General features: G+C 45.5%; 1 non-coding gene across 1 annotated transcript; it reads left to right on the top strand.

Moving 5' to 3' along the window:
- The first annotated feature begins 16,926 nt into the window (after positions 1-16,926).
- On the top strand, positions 16,927-17,000 carry trnat-ugu (transfer RNA threonine (anticodon UGU)). Its single transcript has one exon. It is a non-coding gene; the product is annotated as a tRNA-Thr (tRNA).
- Positions 17,001-19,586: the final 2,586 nt, after the last annotated feature.

The raw sequence follows: 19,586 nt of genomic DNA, 5'->3' as shown, positions 1-19,586 counted from the left end.
ATTCAGAGGGGTTGGGTTAAATGCGGAAGACACATTTCAGTTGAATACAGCAAAGCACCCCCACAACATCACACCTCCTCCTCCTCCATGCTTCACGGTGGGAACCACATATGCAGAGATCATCTGTTCACCTACTCTGTGTCTCACAAATACATGACGGTTGGAACCAAAAATCTCAAATTTGGAATCATCAGACCAAAGGACAGATTTCCACCAGTCTAATGTCCATTGCTTGTGTTTCTTGGCCCAAGCAAGTCTCTTCTTCTTATTGGTGTCCTTTAGTAGTGGTTTCTTTGCAGCAATTTGCCCATGAAGGCCTGATTCACACAGTCTCCTCTGAACAGTTGATGATGTGGCTGTTACTTGATCTCTGAAGGATTTTTTTGTGCTGAAATCGGAGGCTGGTAACTCTAATGAAGTTATCCTCTGCAGCAGAGGGAACTCTGGGTCTTTCTTTCCTGTGGCGGTCCTCATGAGGCTGGTAACTGTAATGAACTTATCCTCTGCAGCAGAGGTAACTCTGGTCTTCCTTTCCTGTGGCGGTCCTCATGAGAGCCAGTTTCATCATAGCGCTTGATGGTTTTTGCGACTGCACTTGAAGAAACGTTCAAAGTTCTTGACATTTTCCGTATTTACTGACCTTCATGTCTTTAAAGTAATGATGGGCTGTCGTTTCTCTTTGCTTATTTGAGCTGTTCTTGCCATAATATGGGACTTGGTCTTTTACCAAATAGGGCTATCTTCTGTAGGGCTATCTTCTGTATTCTGTATACCACTTCTACCTATGTCACAACACAACTGATTAAGAGAAGGTAAGAAATTCCACAAATGAACTTTAAACAAGGCACACCTGTTAATTGAAAGGCAATCCAGGTGACTACAAAAGGACTTGAGTTCCCTGTATGATGTCACAATCACACCATGAGTAGTTAATATATATAATTTTATTTCACCTTTATTTAACCAGGTAGGCCAGTTGAGAACAAGTTCTCATTAACAACTGCGACCCGGTCAAGAATAAAGCAAAGCAGTGTCACGTCCTGACCAGTATAGAGGATTATTTGTATTATTTGGTCAGGGCGTGGCATGGGTATGTTTGTTTTGTATGGTGGGGGTTTGTTGTGTTTAGCTTAGAGTGGTGTGTTATTTATGTGTCCCGGGGTTTTGTGGTGTATGTTTCAGTATGAGTAGGTTCTAGATTAAGTTTTCTATGTGTAGGTTTAGTTGCTGGACTCTCAATTGGAGGCAGGTGTTACTAGTTGCCTCTGATTGGGAGTCCTATAAATAGGTGTGTGTTTTTGTTTGTCACTTGTGGGTAGTTGTATGTTAGCACTGCTTTTGTTTATCCTGCTACACTGTTCCTGTCGTGAGTTTTGTTTATTGTTTTTTTTCCCTCGTGTTCTCATTGAAAATAAATGATGATGAGCACTCAATCCGCTGCATATTGGTCCACTTTTTCCGACAGCGATTTCAACATATCTTCTGACGAAGAGGGTTGTGACAAGCAGTTCGACACAAACAACAACACAGAGTTACACATAAACAAAATGGACACCTCCGCCTTTCTTCTTCCCAGAGAGTTTTTATTTGCGCGATGAACTGAGAACCCAACTGGCTGTACGGACTCAGACAGTATATCCCGTAGAGAGCTTATGTTTCCGTGGAAAAAAAACAGAGTATGTTACAATCCCTGATGTCTCTCTGGAAGGAGATCCTCGCGCTGAGCTCGTCAACTTTATTATCCAGAGACTGAACATTAGCGAGTAATATACTCTGGAAGCACCACCCACCACCCACATTTTGTTCTTAACTGACTTACTTAGTTAAATAAAAGGTGAAATAAAAAATAAATAGATAAAAATACTACAAAGCTTCATTTACAATCGCTGACGGAGTAAGAGGCTCCACTTTCTTTGTCGGGGCACGATGCTTCAGGAAGCAGGGCTTCGACAGTGGACCAGTAAGTCAGCTAGCAAGGCATTGTTGTCATTTTATAACAGGTGATGATAAATCAAATCAAAATGTATTTGTCACGTGCGCTGAATACAACAGGTGTAGTAGACCTCACAGTGAAATGCTGAATACAACAGGTGTAGATCTTAACAGTGAAATGCTGAATACAAGAGGTGTAGTAGACCTTACAGTAAAATGCTGAATACAACAGGTACAGTGAAATGCTTACTTACAGGCTCTAACCAATAGTGCAAAAAAGATATTAGGTGAACAATAGGTAGGTAAAGAAATAAAACAACAGTAAAAAGACAGATTATATACAGTAGTGAGGCTATAAAAGTAGCGAGGCTACATATAGCTAATAGCTGGTTAACGTTAGCCAAAGCAAGCTAGCTATCTACTGTAATTAGTGACCCCCCCCCCCAGGAGTAACAACACAGCTAATAGCTAGTTCATGTTAGCCAAAGCAAGCTAGCTATCTACTGTACTTAGTGAAACCCCCCCAGGAGTAACAACACAGCTAATAGCTAGTTAACGTTAGCCAAAGCAAGCTAGCTATCTACTGTACTTAGTGAAACCCCCCCAGGAGTAACAACACAGCTAATAGCTAGTTAACGTTAGCCCAATCAAGCTAGCTATCTACTGTACTTAGTGAAACCCCACCCCCCAGGAGTAACAACACAGCTAATAGCTAGTTAACGTTAGCCAAAGCAAGCTAGCTATCTACTGTACTTAGTGAAACCCCCCCAGGAGTAACAACACAGCTAATAGCTAGTTAACGTTAGCCAAAGCAAGCTAGCTATCTACTGTACTTAGTGAAACCCTCCCCCCAGGAGTAACAACACGGCTAATAGCTAGTTAACGTTAGCCAAAGCAAGCTAGCTATCTACTGTACTTAGTGAAACCCCACCCCCCAGGAGTAACAACACAGCTAATAGCTAGTTAACGTTAGCCAAAGCAAGCTAGCTATCTACTGTACTTAGTGAAACCCCCCCAGGAGTAACAATACAGCTAATAGCTAGTTAACGTTAGCCCAATCAAGCTAGCTATCTACTGTACTTAGTGAAACCCCCCCAGGAGTAACAACACAGCTAATAGCTAGTTAACGTTAGCCAAAGCAAGCTAGCTATCTACTGTACTTAGTGAAACACCCCCAGGAGTAACAATACAGCTAATAGCTAGTTAACGTTAGCCAAAGCAAGCTAGCTATCTACTGTACTTAGTGAAACCCCCCCAGGAGTAACAACACAGCTAATAGCTAGTTAACGTTAGCCAAAGCAAGCTAGCTATCTACTGTACTTAGTGAACCCCCCCCAGGAGTAACAACACAGCTAATAGCTAGTTAACGTTAGCCAAAGCAAGCTAGCTATCTACTGTACTTAGTGAAACCCCCCCCAGGAGTAACAACACAGCTAATAGCTAGTTAACGTTAGCCAAAGCAAGCTAGCTATCTACTGTACTTAGTGAAACCCTCCCCCCAGGAGTAACAACACGGCTAATAGCTAGTTAACGTTAGCCAAAGCAAGCTAGCTATCTACTGTACTTAGTGAACCCCCCCCCAGGAGTAACAACACAGCTAATAGCTAGTTAACGTTAGCCAAAGCAAGCTAGCTATCTACTGTACTTAGTGAAACCCCCCCAGGAGTAACAACACAGCTAATAGCTAGTTAACGTTAGCCAAAGCAAGCTAGCTATCTACTGTACTTAGTGAAACACCCCCAGGAGTAACAATACAGCTAATAGCTAGTTAACGTTAGCCAAAGCAAGCTAGCTATCTATTGTACTTAGTGAAACCCCCCCAGGAGTAACAACACAGCTAATAGCTAGTTAACGTTAGCCAAAGCAAGCTAGCTATCTACTGTACTTAGTGAAACCCTCCCCCCAGGAGTAACAACACGGCTAATAGCTAGTTAACGTTAGCCAAAGCAAGCTAGCTATCTACTGTACTTAGTGAAACCCCCCCAGGAGTAACAATACAGCTAATAGCTAGTTAACGTTAGCCAAAGCAAGCTAGCTATAAGCTAGTAATACATGATCCTACTGTAAATTTTACTGTAAAAACTATTGTTGAAAACAAGTCCTAGGTTGGAACTGTTGCTGTTAAAAAAAAACAAGTCATATTTTTTATTACGGGAATAAACTGATTGAAGCGAGATTAGGTTTTGAGGTAAACACACCCGGACAGTTCCGTGTCGCTCATCTACAACAGGAATGCGGTCTCCTGCCTGACAGAGAAATCAGGAGATGTTCTGTTCCAGTTTGGCGGCAGATATCTATGAGTCAGGGTTCTGACGTACTTACAAACAACAACAACAAGTACAGAAACAGACTCCATGTTGAGCGCGACATCAGAGTTGCAGTGTCAAAAAACACTGGGCCCAGGAATAGACATGCTTGTTGAAAATGTCAACCAGCCGCACAGCTCTCATTAGGACTGTGTGTGTGTGTGTGTGTGTGTGTGTGTGTGTGTGTGTGTGTGTGTGTGTGTGTGTGTGTGTGTTATCTCTAATCCAGCTGGGCAGCTATGAGGTGTGGGAAGACTAGAGTGTGTGTGAGTATGAATCACAGTTCATTTACTTTTGGTTATAATATTTACACTGGATATCTCTGACCACCTACCTGGGAATGACCAGTGCTTACAGTCTGGCTAGAGGGTCTCTCTCACACACACACACACACACACACACACACACACACACACACACACACACACACACACACACACACACACACACACACACACACACACACACACACACACGTATTCTCAAGAATGCAGAAATGCAGAGAGAGAAACATATCCCACCATAGTTAAAGTGGGGACCTTAACATTTAAAACAGTCACTTTTTAAATTGGTTTTCCTGTTAAAAGACAATAAGAACAGTTCAATATAATTCCAGGCCAGCTACCAACCAGGCCAGCTACAGACCAGACCAGTTACAGACCAGACCAGCTACAGACCAGTACAGACCAGCTACCAACCAGGCCAGCTACCAACCAGGCCAGCTACCAACCAGGCCAGCTACAGACCAGAGCTGCTACCAACCAGGCCAGCTACAGACCAGAGCAGCTACAGACCAGAGCAGCTACCAACCAGGCCAGCTACCAACCAGGCCAGCTACCAACCAGAGCAGCTACCAACCAGAGCAGCTACAGACCAGAGCAGCTACCAACCAGGCCAGCTACCAACCAGGCCAGCTACCAACCAGGCCAGCTACAGACCAGGCCAGCTACAGACCAGAGCTGCTACCAACCAGGCCAGCTACCAACCAGGCCAGCTACAGACCAGAGCTGCTACCAACCAGGCCAGCTACCAACCAGGCCAGCTACTAACCAGGCCAGCTACCAACCAGAGCAGCTACAGACCAGGCCAGCTACAGACCAGAGCAGCTACCACCCAGAGCAGCTACAGACCAGACCAGCTTCCAACCAGGCCAGCTACAGACCAGAGCAGCTACCAACCAGGCCAGCTACCAACCAGGCCAGCTACCAACCAGGCCAGCTACCAACCAGGCCAGCTACCAACCAGACCAGCTACCAACCAGAACAGCTACTAACCAGGCCAGCTACAGACCAGAGCTGCTACCAACCAGAGCAGCTACCAACCAGGCCAGCTACCAACCAGACCAGCTACAGACCAGACCAGCTTCCAACCAGGCCAGCTACCAACCAGGCCAGCTACAGACCAGAGCAGCTACAGACCAGACCAGCTACAGACCAGACCAGCTACCAACCAGACCAGCTACAGACCAGACCAGCTTCCAACCAGGCCAGCTACCAACCAGGCCAGCTACAGACCAGAGCAGCTACAGACCAGAGCAGCTACAGACCAGAGCAGCTACCAACCAGGCCAGCTACCAACCAGAGCAGCTACAGACCAGGCCAGCTACAGACCAGAGCAGCTACCAACCAGGCCAGCTACAGAACAGAGCAGCTACCAACCAGGCCAGCTACACACCAGGCCAGCTACAGACCAGGCCAGCTACAGACCAGACCAGCTACAGACCAGCTACAGAACAGCTACCAACCAGACCAGCTACCAACCAGAACAGCTACCAACCAGGCCAGCTACAGACCAGAGCTGCTACCAACCAGAGCAGCTACCAACCAGGCCAGCTACCAACCAGGCCAGCTACCAACCAGACCAGCTACAGACCAGACCAGCTTCCAACCAGGCCAGCTACCAACCAGGCCAGCTACAGACCAGAGCAGCTACAGACCAGACCAGCTACAGACCAGACCAGCTACCGACCAGACCAGCTTCTAACCAGGCCAGCTACCAACCAGGCCAGCTACAGAGCAGAGCAGCTACAGACCAGAGCAGCTACAGACCAGAGCAGCTACCAACCAGGCCAGCTACCAACCAGGCCAGCTACAGACCAGAGCAGCTACCAACCAGGCCAGCTACAGAACAGAGCAGCTACCAACCAGGCCAGCTACACACCAGGCCAGCTACAGACCAGGCCAGCTACAGACCAGACCAGCTACAGACCAGCTACAGAACAGCTACAGACCAGACCAGCTACAGACCAGACCAGTTACAGACCAGACCAGTTACAGGCCAGCTACAGACCAGAGCTGCTACCAACCAGACCAGCTACAGACCAGAAAAGCTACAGACCAGACCAGCTACAGACCAGACCAGTTACAGACCAGGACAGACCAGCAGTAAAGGATATAACAGCAGTAAAGGATATGGGTTTACAGACCAGTACAGACAGCAGTAAAGGATATGGGTTTACAGACCAGCTTCAGACAGCAGTAAAGGATATGGGTTTACAGACCAGCTTCAGACAGCAGTAAAGGATATGGGTTTACAGACCAGCTTCAGACAGCAGTAAAGGATATGGGTTTACAGACCAGCTTCAGACAGCAGTAAAGGATATGGGTTTACAGACCAGCTTCAGACAGCAGTAAAGGATATGGGTTTACAGACCAGCTTCAGACAGCAGTAAAGGATATGGGTTACAGACCAGTACAGACCAGCTTCAGACAGCAGTAAAGGATATGGGTTACAGACCAGTACAGACCAGCTTCAGACAGCAGTAAAGGATATGGGTTACAGACCGTGCGTAGACACCAGCTGCGAGGACGTGTCGTCTGTTTGACGCAGAAGAAGACTACAGGGGCGAGGGCTGGATATGGCTGCTGCTCTTCCTCTTCAGACACCAGATCCACTGGGTCTACCGGCTCCCTCCTCACGTTACCGAACACACCGCCACCACTACTACAGCCGGTAACGACACCGGGAGGCCCCGGGACACAACGGGCAGCTACTCCTGCACCTTCCTCCTCCCCTTCCTCCTCCTCCTCTTCCTCCTCCGGCCCTGGACTCCATGTGTTGCTGCATCCCTCCTCTTCCTCATCCTCATCATCATCATCATCAGGGAAGCCGATGTCGTGGCGGTGCCGTCTCGGTGGGTTGTGTTCCCGGTAAAATGGAGCCGGTATGAGAACCCTCACCTCTCCGTCATGGTACCGCCTTTCCTCGCCTCCCTGCTGGACGTTGAGGGCAGGAGTGAGGGTGAGGGTGGGGGTGAGGGTGGGGGTGAGGGTGAGGGTGGGGGTGAGGGTGGGGGTGTAGTGGAAGCGGACTCTCCCCTCGCCATCAGTCATGATAGAGAGCCAGGCAGAGCCACCCTGGGGGAGGAGGAAGGGAGAGGGGGAGAGAGAAAGGGAGGTGACGAGATGGTGAGAGAGGAGGGGGAGGGAGGGAAGAGGAAGAAAGGAGAGGAAGAGGAGGGAAGAGGAGGAGAGGAGGCGGAAGAGAGGAGAGGAAGAGAGGAGGAGAGGAGAGGAAGATAGGAAGAGAGGAGAGGAAGAGAGGAGAGGAGGGGAGAGGAGGAGAGGATAGGAAAGGAGAGGAGAGGAGAAGAGGAAGAGAGGAGAGGAAGAAAGGAGAGGAAGAGGAGGAGAGGAGGAGGAAGAGAGAAGAGGAAGAGAGGAGAGGAAGAGAGGAAGAGAGGAGAGGAAGAGAGGAAGAGAGGAGAGGAAGAGAGGAAGAGAGGAGAGGAAGAGAGGAGAGGAGGGGAGAGGAGGGGAGAGGAGGGGAGGAGAGGATAGGAAAGGAGAGGAAGAGAGGAGGAGGAAGAGGAAGAGAGGAGGAGAGGAGGAGGAAGAGAGGAGAGGAAGAGAGCAAGACACTAGTAAGACACTGGTTACATAAACCTAATGACTAGACACTAGTAAGACACTGGTTACATAAAACATTTGACCAGTGTTGCTCAACTTTTCTAAATTCCTACATGGCCCTCCCCCGCCTTCCCTTCGACAAATCAGATCACGACTCCATTTGGTTCCTCCCTTCCTATAGGCAGAAACCCAAACATGAAGTACCTGTGCAAAGGTAATTTCAACCCTGGTTTGACCAATCGGAATCCACGCTTCAAGATTGTTTTTGATCACGCGGACTGGGATATGTTCTCTGGTAGCCTCTGAGAATAACATACACAAATTCACGGAAACGGTGACTGGGGTTCATCAGGAAGTGTATATGAGATGTTGTACCCACTGTGACTATTAAAACCTACCCAAACCAGAAACCGCGGATAGATTGGCAGCGTTCGCGCAAAACTGAAAGTGTGAACCACTGCATTCAACTACGTCAATGTGACTAGGAATATGGCTGAATATAAACAGTGTAGTTATTCCCTCCGTAAGACAATCAAACAGTCAAAATGTCAGTACAGAGACAAAGTGGAGTCTCAATTCAACAGCTCAGACATGAGATGTATGTGGCAGGGTCTACCGACAATCACGGACTACACAGAGGAAACCAGCCATGTCTCGGACGCCGACGTCTTGCTCCCGGAACAAGCTAAAACACCTTCTTCACCCGCTTTGAGGATAACACAGTGCCACCCACGTAGTCCGCTCCCAAGGACTGTGGGCTCTCCTGCTCTGTGGTCGAGGTGAGTAAGCCATTTAAGAGTGTTAACCCTCGCAAGGCTGCCGACCCAGACGGCATCCCTAGCCGCGTCCACAGAGCATGTGCAGACCAGCTGGCTGGAGTGTTTACGGACATATTCAATTGCTTCCTATCCCAGTCTGCTGTCCCCAAATGCTTCAAGATGGCCACCATTGTTCCTGTACCCAAGAAAGCAAAGATAACTGAACTAAATTACTATCGCCCCATAGCACTCACTTCTGTCATCCAGAAGTGCTTTGGGAGGCTAGTCAAGGATCATATCACCTCTACCTTACCTGACACCCTAGACCCACTTCAATTTGCTTTCCGCCCCAACAGATCCACAGACAATGCAAGCGCCAATCCACTGCACACTGCCCTAATCCCATCTGGACAAGAGGAATACTTATGTAAGAATGCTGTTCATTGACTATAGCTCAGCATTCAACAAAATAGTACCTTCCAAGCTCATTATTAAGCTCCAGGCCCTGGGTCTGAAACCCGCCCTGTGCAACTGGGTCCTCGACTTCCTGATGGGCTGCCCCCAGGTGGTGAAGGTAGGAAACAACACCTCCACTTCGCTGATCCTCAACACAGGAGCCCCACAAGGGTGCGTGCTCAGCCCCCTGCTGTTCTCCCTGTTAACCCATGACTGCGTGGCCACGCACGCCTCCAACTCAATCATCAAGTTTGCAGACGACACAACAGTAGAGGGCCTGATTACCAACAATGATGAGACAGCCTACAGAGAGGTGGTGAGGGCCCTGGCAGTGTGGTGACAGGAAAATAACCTCTCTCTTAACATCAACAAAACAAAGGAACAGATTGTGGACTTCGGGAAACAGCAGAGGGAGCACCCTCCCCTATCCACATCAACGGGACCGCAGTGGAGAAGGTGAAAAGCTTCAAGTTCCTCGGCGTACACATCACTGACAACCTGAAATGGTCCACACACACAGACAGCTTGGTGAAGGCGCAACAGTGCCTCTTCAACCTCAGGAGGCTGAATACAATTGGTTTGGACCCTAAATCCCTCACAAACTTTTACAGATGCACAATTAAGAGCATCCTGTCGGACTGTATCACCGCCTGGTACGGCAACTGCATCGCCCATAAACCGCAGGGCTCTCCAGAGGGTGGTGAGGTCTGCACAACGCATCACCGGGGACAAACTACCTGCCCTCCAGGACACCTACACCACCCGATGTCACAGGAAGGACAAAAATATAATCAAGGACATCAACCACCCGAGCCACTACCTGTTCACCCCACTATCATCCAGAAGGCGAGGTCAGTACAGGTGCATCAAAGCTGGGACAGAGAGACTGAAAAACAGCTTCTATCTCAAAGGAAGGGAAAGGGGGATACATAGTCACTTGTACAAGGCCATCAGACTGTTAAATAGCCATCACTAGCCGGCTTCCACCTGGTCTCGCAACCCTGCACCTTAGAGGCTGCTGCCCTACATACATAGACTTGAAATCACTGGTCACTTTAATTGTCACACCCTGATCTGTTTCACCTGTCTTTGTGCTTGTCTCCACTCCCGTCAAGGTGTCGCCCATCTTCCCCATTATCCCCCTGTGTGTTTATACCTGTGTTCTTTGTTTGTCTGTGGCCAGTTCGTTTTGTTTGTGAAACCTACCAGCGTCTGTTCCCTTGCTCTGCCTGTTTCTTGCGCCTGTTTTCTAGTCCTTCCTGGTTTGACCACTCTGCCTGCCCTGACCCTGAGCCTGTCTGCTATTTTGTACCTGGTCACGGGTGCACCTCAGCCACGCTCAAGGTACTAAACGATATCATAACCGCCATCGATAAAAGACAGTACTGTGCAGCCGTCTTCATCGACCTGGCCAAGGCTTTCAACTCTGTCAATCACCGTATTCTTCTTGGCAGACTCGACAGCCTTGGTTTCTCAAATGACTGCCTCGCCTGGTTCACCAACTACTTCTCTGATAGAGTTCAGTGTGTCAAATCAGAGGGCCTGTTGTCCGGACCTCTGGCAGTCTCTATGGGGGTGCCACAGGGTTCAACTCTCAGGCCGACTCTTTTCTCGGTATATATCAACAATGTCGCTCTTGCTGCGGGTGATTCCCTGATCCACCTCTACGCAGACGACATCATTCTGTATACATCTGGCCCTTCTTTGGACACTGTATTAACAAACCTCCAAACTAGCTTCAATGCCATACAACACTCCTTCCGTGGCCTCCAACTGCTCTTAAACACCAGTAAAACTAAATGCATGCTCTTCAACCGATCGCTGCCCGCACCTGCTCCGCCCATCCAGCATCACTACTCTGGACGGTTCTGACTTAGAATATGTGGACAACTACAAATACCTAGGTGTCTGGCTAGACTGTCAACTCTCCTTCCAGACTCATATTAAACATCTCCAATCCAAAATTAAATCTAGAATCGGCTTCCTATTTCGCAACAAAGCCTCCTTCACTCACGCTGCCAAACATACCCTCATAAAACTGACCATACTACCGATCCTCAACTTCGGCGATGTCATTTACAAAATAGCTTCCAATACTCTACTCAGCAAACTGGATGCAGTCTATCACAGTGCCATCGGTTTTGTCACCAAAGCCCCATATACTACCCACCACTGCGACCTGTATGCTCTTGTTGGTTGGCCCTCGCTACATATTCGTTGCCAGACCCACTGGCTACAGGTCATCTATAAGTTGATGCTAGGTAAAGCCCCGCCTTATCTCAGCTCACTGGTCACGATAACAACACCCACCCGTAGCATGCGCTCCAGCAGGTATATCTCACTGGCCATCCCCAAAGCCAACACCTCCTTTGGCCGCCTTTCCTCACAGTTCTCTGCTGCCAATGACTGGAACGAATTGCAAAAATCGCTGAAGCTGGAGACTTATCACTAACTCGCTGAAGCTGGAGACTTATCACTAACTTTAAACATCCGCTATCTGAGCAGCTAACCGATCGCTGCAGCTGTACAGTCGCGGCCAAAAGTTTTGAGAATGACACAAATATTAATTTTCACAAAGTCTGCTGCCTCAGTTTGTATGATGGCAATTTGCATATACTCCAGAATGTTATGAAGAGTGATCAGATGAATTGCAATTCATTGCAAAGTCCCTCTTTGCCATTCAAATGAATCTGAATCCCCAAAAAACATTTCCACTGCATTTCAGCCCTGCCACAAAAGGACCAGCTGACATCATGCGAGTGATTCTCTTGTTAACACAGGTGTGAGTGTTGACGAGGACAAGGCTGGATCACTCTGTCATGCTGATTGAGTTCGAATAACAGACTGGAAGCTTCAAAAGGAGGGTGGTGCTTGGAATCATTGTCCTTCCTCTGTCAACCATGGTTACCTGCAAGGAAACATGTTCCGTCATCATTGTTTTGAACAAAGAGGGCTTCACAGGCAAGGATATTGCTGGCAGTAAGATTGCACCTAAATTAACCATTTATCGGATCATCAAGAACTTCAAGGAGAGCGGTTCAATTGTTGTGAAGAAGGCATCAGGGCGCCCAAGAAAGTCCAGCAAGCGCCAGGACCGTCTCTTAAAGTTGATTCAGCTGCGGGATCGGGGCACCAGCAGTACAGAGCTTGCTCAGGAATGGCAGCAGGCAGGTGTGAGTGCATCTGAACGCACAGTGAGGCGAAGACTTTTGGAGGATGGCCTGGTGCCAAGAAGGGCAGCAAAGAAGCCACTTCTCTCCAGGAAAAACATCAGGGACAGACTGATATTCTACCAAAGGTACAGGGATTGGACTGCTGAGGACCGGGGTTAAGTAATTTTTTCTGATGAATCCCCTTTCCGATTGTTTGGGGCATCCGGAAAAACGCTTGTCCGGAGAAGACAAGGTGAGCGCTACCATCAGTCCTGTGTCATGCCAACAGTAAAGCATCCTGAGACCTTTCATGTGTGGGGTTGCTTCTCAGCCAAGGGAGTGGGCTCACTCACAATTTTGCCTAAGAACACAGCCATGAATAAAGAATGGTACCAACACATCCTCCGAGAGAAAAAGTGATAACTAAGTGGCTCGGGGAACAAAACATCAATATTTTGGGTCCATGGCCAGGAAACTCCCCAGACCTTAATCCCATTGAGAACTTGTGGTCAATCCTCAAGAGGCGGGTGGACAAACAAAAACCCACAAATTCTGACAAACTCCAAGCATTGATTATGCAAGAATGGGCTCCCATCAGTCAGGATGTGGCCCAGAAGTTAATTGACAGCATGCCAGGGCGGATTGCAGAGGTCTTGAAAAGAAGGGTCAACACTGCAAATATTGACTCTTTGCATCAACTTCATGTAATTGTCAATAAAAGCCTTTGCCACTTATGAAATGCTTGTAATTATACTTCAATATCCATAGTAACATCTGACAAAAATATCTAAAGACACTGAAGCAGCAAACTTTGTGGAAATTAATATTTGTGTCATTCTCAAAACTTTTGGCCACGACTATACATAGCCCATCTGTAAATAGCCCATCTGTAAATAGCCCATCCAATCTACCTACCTCGTCCCCATATTGTTTTTATTTACTTTGCTGCTCTTTTGCACACCAGTATCACTACTTACACATCATCATCTGCTCATCTATCTCTCCAGTGTTAATCTGATCAATTGTAATTACTTCGCTACTATGGCCTATTTATTGCCTTACCTTCTCACCTCATTTGCCCACACTGTATATAGACTTTCTTTTTTTCCCTATTGTGTTATTGACTGTACGTTTGTTTACTCCATGTGTAACTCTGTTTATTCCATGTGTAACTCTGTTTATTCCATGTGTAACTCTGTTTATTCCATGTGTAACTCTGTGTTGTTGTTTTTGTCGCACTGCTTTTGCTTTATCTTGGCCAGGTCGTAGTTGTAAACGAGAACTTGTTCTTAACTAGCCGACCTAGTTAAATAAAGGTGAAATAAAACGTTTAAAATTAAATAAAAATGTTTTACCCCACCTTACTGAATTATTGACCTCTGCCCTGACCCTGAACCCTGACCTCTGCCCTGACCCTGAACCCTGACCTCTGCCCTGACCCCTGAACCCTGACCTCTGCCCTGACCCTGCCTGCTGTTCTGGTCCCTTACCCCACCTCAGTGGATCATTGACCTCTGCCTACCTTTGACCTGTCGTTTGCCTGCCCCCCCCCCTTGTTTTTGAAATAAACATTTTGTTTCTTCGACCCCCATCTGCATCTGGGTTATAGCTGTAACGTGATATTAATAACGTTTACATGTTGCTTTACTCATCGTGTATATACTGTAATCTACCGTATCGCAACGCCACTCCGACGTCGCTCATCCTAATATATATATATATATACTAATATATATATATATACAACCTAATATTTATATATATATACTAATATATATATACAACCTAATATTTATATATATATATATACTAATATATATAATATATAACCTAATATATATATATATATAATATACAACCTAATATTTATATATATATACTAATATATAATATACAACCTAATATATATATATATATAATATACAACCTAATATTTATATATATATACTAATATATATATATACAACCTAATATATATATATATACTAATATATATAATATACAACCTAATATTTATATATATACTAATATATATATATATACAACCTAATATATATATATATATACTAATATATATAATATACAACCTAATATATATATATATATATATATATATATATATATATATATATATACAACCTAATATTTATATATATATACTAATATATATAATATACAACCTAATATATATATATATATATATATATACTAATATATATATATACAACCTAATATATATATATATATACTAATATATATAATATACAACCTAATATATATATATATATATATATATATATATATATATATATACATATATATATATACTAATATATATATATATACAACCTAATATTTATATATATATACTAATATATATATATATATATACAACCTAATATTTATATATATATATATACTAATATATATATATACAACCTAATATTTATATATATATACTAATATATATATATATACATCCTAATATTTATATGTTAATTCCATTATTTTACGTTTAGATTTGTGTTGTTTTATTGTTGTGAATTGTTAGATACTACTGCACTGTTGGAGCAAGGAACACCAAGCATTTCTCTTACACCCACAATAACATCTGATAAATATGTGATTGTGGCAACTAACATTTTATTTATTAGATCCAGAGCCTCTCAAGATACAGGAGGACAGCTTCTATAAACCATTTCAGACCCAGAGTCTCTGAAGATACAGGAGGACAGCTTCTATAAACCATTTCAGACCCAGAGTCTCTGAAGATACAGGAGGACAGCTTCTATAAACCATTTCAGACCCAGAGTCTCTGGTGGCGAAGACCAGGAGGACAGCTTCTATAAACCATTTCAGACCCAGAGTCTCTGAAGATACAGGAGGACAGCTTCTATAAACCATTTCAGACCCAGAGTCTCTGAAGATACAGGAGGACAGCTTCTATAAACCATTTCAGACCCAGAGTCTCTGAAGATACAGGAGGACAGTCTCTGGGCTGAAGATACAGGAGGACAGCTTCTATAAACCATTTCAGACCCAGAGTCTCTGAAGATACAGGAGGACAGCTTCTATAAACCATTTCAGACCCAGAGTCTCTGAAGATACAGGAGGACAGCTTCTATAAACCATTTCAGACCCAGAGTCTCTGAAGATACAGGAGGACAGCTTCTATAAACCATTTCAGACCCAGAGTCTCTGAAGATACAGGAGGACAGCTTCTATAAACCATTTCAGACCCAGAGCTCTGAAGATACAGGAGGACAGCTTCTATAAACCATTTCAGACCCAGAGTCTCTGTGTTGCTGAAGATACAGGAGGACAGCTTCTATAAACCATTTCAGACCCAGAGTCTCTGAAGATACAGGAGGACAGCTTCTATAAACCATTTCAGACCCAGAGTCTCTGAAGATACAGAGGACAGCTTCTATAAACCATTTCAGACCCAGAGTCTCTGAAGATACAGGAGGACAGCTTCTATAAACCATTTCAGACCCAGAGTCTCTGTGTTGCTGAAGATACAGGAGGACAGCTTCTATAAACCATTTCAGACCCAGAGTCTCTGGGTCGCTGAGTTTGAGTCGTGGCTATGGGGGAGTAAAAGCGCATTTTACGCCGCCTGTTCTTCTAGAACCAATGGGGTTGTGATGAGAACCACAAATATTTTACTCTCTATCGACAAGGAGCTGGTATCAAACCAGAGAGAGAGACTTTAAAATCTCAGTAATATCGATATTTCAATATACGAAGCGAATATAACGCTTATGGTTGCGAGAGACTATTCATTTTTAAAAGTAGCTCAATAATGAAACCAGAAAATTGAAATATTCATTTAAAACAAACCTGTGTCGATATAGACAGAGAGATGATTGATTCATGTGATTCATCTGATTAGATTTACCTTATCGATATGGAATTACAAGTTCCCTGAAGCATGTCCGTGATTGTCCGTGTAACGGGCGGCACCAACAACCTTTTGCTCTGATGTCCAGCTTTTCTATCTCCTCTTTCTCTCGATCTTCTCCTTGTACTTCCTCTCCCCTTTATTTTAATTGTTTTTAATCTTCCAGATGAAGAATAAATCCAAAGAAACAGAAGAAGACAGAACGGAAGAGAAGTGGCACCGTCACCGGGTGAGGTAGTTCGTGGGGCGCCGTGGTGTTGGAGAAAATAATATCCATCAACGGTCGGCGGAGAGAAGAAGAAATAAGAAAAAAATCCCCCACGCGCGTCGGTTTCTGCTGGAGCTCCGTGATGTTCTGACAAGGCAAACTTCAGCTCCACCCGGGGAGGGGGGGGGGGGGCTGACACGTGACGCCCCGGTAGGACGGACACACACAGTCCGCAGTAGCATCACCAGTAAGATAGTATGTAATACTGACGGTATTAATGTTGTTTTAGCTGTTAATACAGTACAGTACAGATTCATCTGTAGTAGGGCAGGCTGAAGGTTCATGGTCTATATTACAGGCTATTCCCTGTAGCTCAGTTGGTAGAGCATGGTGTTTGTAACGCCAGTGGTCGTGGGTTCGATTCCCACGGGGGAACAGTACAGGACATAAAATGTATGAAATGTATGTATTCACTACTGCTAAATGACTAAAATGTAGTACCTACGTTATTGTTTTCTCTCTATGCATCTTTCACTGTAACTTATTGGATATGACTTGAGTATAGAAACAGTGTGATGAAGCTGGCCGTAGCTTGTCACATTATAAGAAAGGTTTTAAAAAACAAAACATGACTAGGACAAAATGTATTTATTTTTAAATCGTGATTTATTATTATTTTTTAAATTATGAATAAATACGTGTATATTAAAACATACAAATTCAAAATGGTTAAAACAAGGATAACAAACACACTGAACGGGTTGGGCTCTCCTACCTTTACCTGCCCCCCCACCAGAACCAGCAGACCCAAACACACTGAACGGGTTGGGCTCTCCTACCTTCTACCTGCCCCCCCCCCACCAGAACCAGCAGACCCAAACACACTGAACGGGTTGAGGCTCTCCTACCTTTACCTGCCCCCCCCCACCAGAACCAGCAGACCCAAACACACTGAACGGGTTGAGCTCTCCTACCTTTACCTGCCCCCCCACCAGAACCAGCAGACCCAAACACACTGAACGGGATGAGCTCTCCTACCTTTACCTGCCCCCCCACCAGAACCAGCAGACCCAAACACACTGAACGGGTTGAGCTCTCCTACCTTTACCTGCCCCCCCACCAGAACCAGCAGACCCAAACACACTGAACGGGTTGAGCTCTCCTACCTTTACCTGCCCCCCCACCAGAACCAGCAGACCCAAACACACTGAACGGGTTGGGCTCTCCTACCTTTACCTGCCCCCCCACCAGAACCAGCAGACCCAAACACACTGAACGGGTTGAAGCTCTCCTACCTTTACCTGGCCCCCCCCACCAGAACCAGCAGACCCAAACACACTGAACGGGTTGGGCTCTCCTACCTTTACCTGCCCCCCCCACCAGAACCAGCAGACCCAAACACACTGAACGGGTTGGGCTCTCCTACCTTTACCTGCCCCCCCACCAGAACCAGCAGACCCAAACACACTGAACGGGTTGGGCTCTCCTACCTTTACCCTGCCCCCCCCACCAGAACCAGCAGTAACAAACAACTCTGTATTAGCATGGAGCTAATAGCTAATACGACCGTTACATTTAGAGCATGCTAGCTAGCTGCAGATAACAAACAACTCTGTATTAGCATGGAGCTAATACGACCATTACATTTAGAGCATGCTAGCTAGCTGCAGAGAACAACAACTCTGTATTAGCAGAGAGCATGCTAGCTAGCTGCAGATAACAAACAACTCTGTATTAGCATGGAGCTAATACGACCGTTACATTTAGAGCATGGTAGCTAGCTGCAGAGAACAACACCTCTATATTAGAGCATGCTAGCTAGCTGTAGAGAACAACAACTCTGTATTAGCATGGAGCTAATACGACCGTTACATTTAGAGCATGCTAGCTAGCTGTAGAGAACAACACCTCTGTATTAGCATGGAGCTAATACGACCATTACATTTAGAGCATGCTTGCTAGCTGTAGAGAACAACAACGCTGTATTAGCATGGAGCTAATACGACCGTTACATTTAGAGCATGCTAGCTAGCTGCAGAGAACAACAACTCTGTATTAGCATGGAGCTAATGCGACCATTACATTTAGAGCATGCTTGCTAGCTGCAGATAACAAACAACTCTGTATTAGCAGAGAGCATGCTAGCTAGCTGCAGATAACAAACAACTCTGTATTAGCATGGAGCTAATAGCTAATACGACCGTTACATTTAGAGCATGCTAGCTAGCTGTAGAGAACAACAACTCTGTATTAGCATGGAGCTAATAGCTAATACAACCATTACATTTAGAGCATGCTAGCTAGCTGTAGAGAACAACAACTCTGTATTAGCATGGAGCTAATAGCTAATACGACCGTTACATTTAGAGCATGGTAGCTAGCTGCAGATAACAACACCTCTATATTAGAGCATGCTAGCTAGCTGCAGATAACAAACAACTCTGTATTAGCATGGAGCTAATACGACCATTACATTTAGAGCATGCTAGCTAGCTGTAGAGAACAACACCTCTGTATTAGCATGGAGCTAATAGCTAATACAACGGTTACATTTAGAGCATGCTAGCTAGCTCGTTCGTACAACTACCATTTGCATATCAAATATCAGATCGTGAAGAATTGATGTTCTCCAATCTCTCCCCTATCTGCAAGCGTAGCCAATGACATTACACCGTATTGACCAATTAGAATACATAAATATTAAGTACACATTTGTGCAGTTTCAAGTGGAAACATAGCTAACCCTGTTACACCTAATGCCCTACAGCCCTACAGCCCTGCTTCCTACAGCCCTACAGCCCTACTGCCCTACTGCCTACAGCCCTGCTGCCCTACTGCCTACAGCCCTACAGCCCTGCTTCCTACAGCCCTACTGCCTACAGCCTACAGCCCTACTGCCTACAGCCCTACTGCCTACAGCCCTGCTTCCTACAGCCCTACTGCCTACAGCCTACAGCCCTACTGCCTACAGCCCTACAGCCTACAGCCCTACAGCCCTGCTTCCTACAGCCCTACTGCCTAC

This window comes from Salmo salar, chromosome 06 (assembly GCF_965601325.2).
Source record: "Salmo salar chromosome 06, fSalSal1, whole genome shotgun sequence".
NCBI classification, from domain to species: Eukaryota; Metazoa; Chordata; class Actinopteri; order Salmoniformes; family Salmonidae; genus Salmo; species Salmo salar.
Note: the sequence above shows the minus strand (reverse complement) of the source record. Positions and strands in the feature narration are given on the sequence as shown.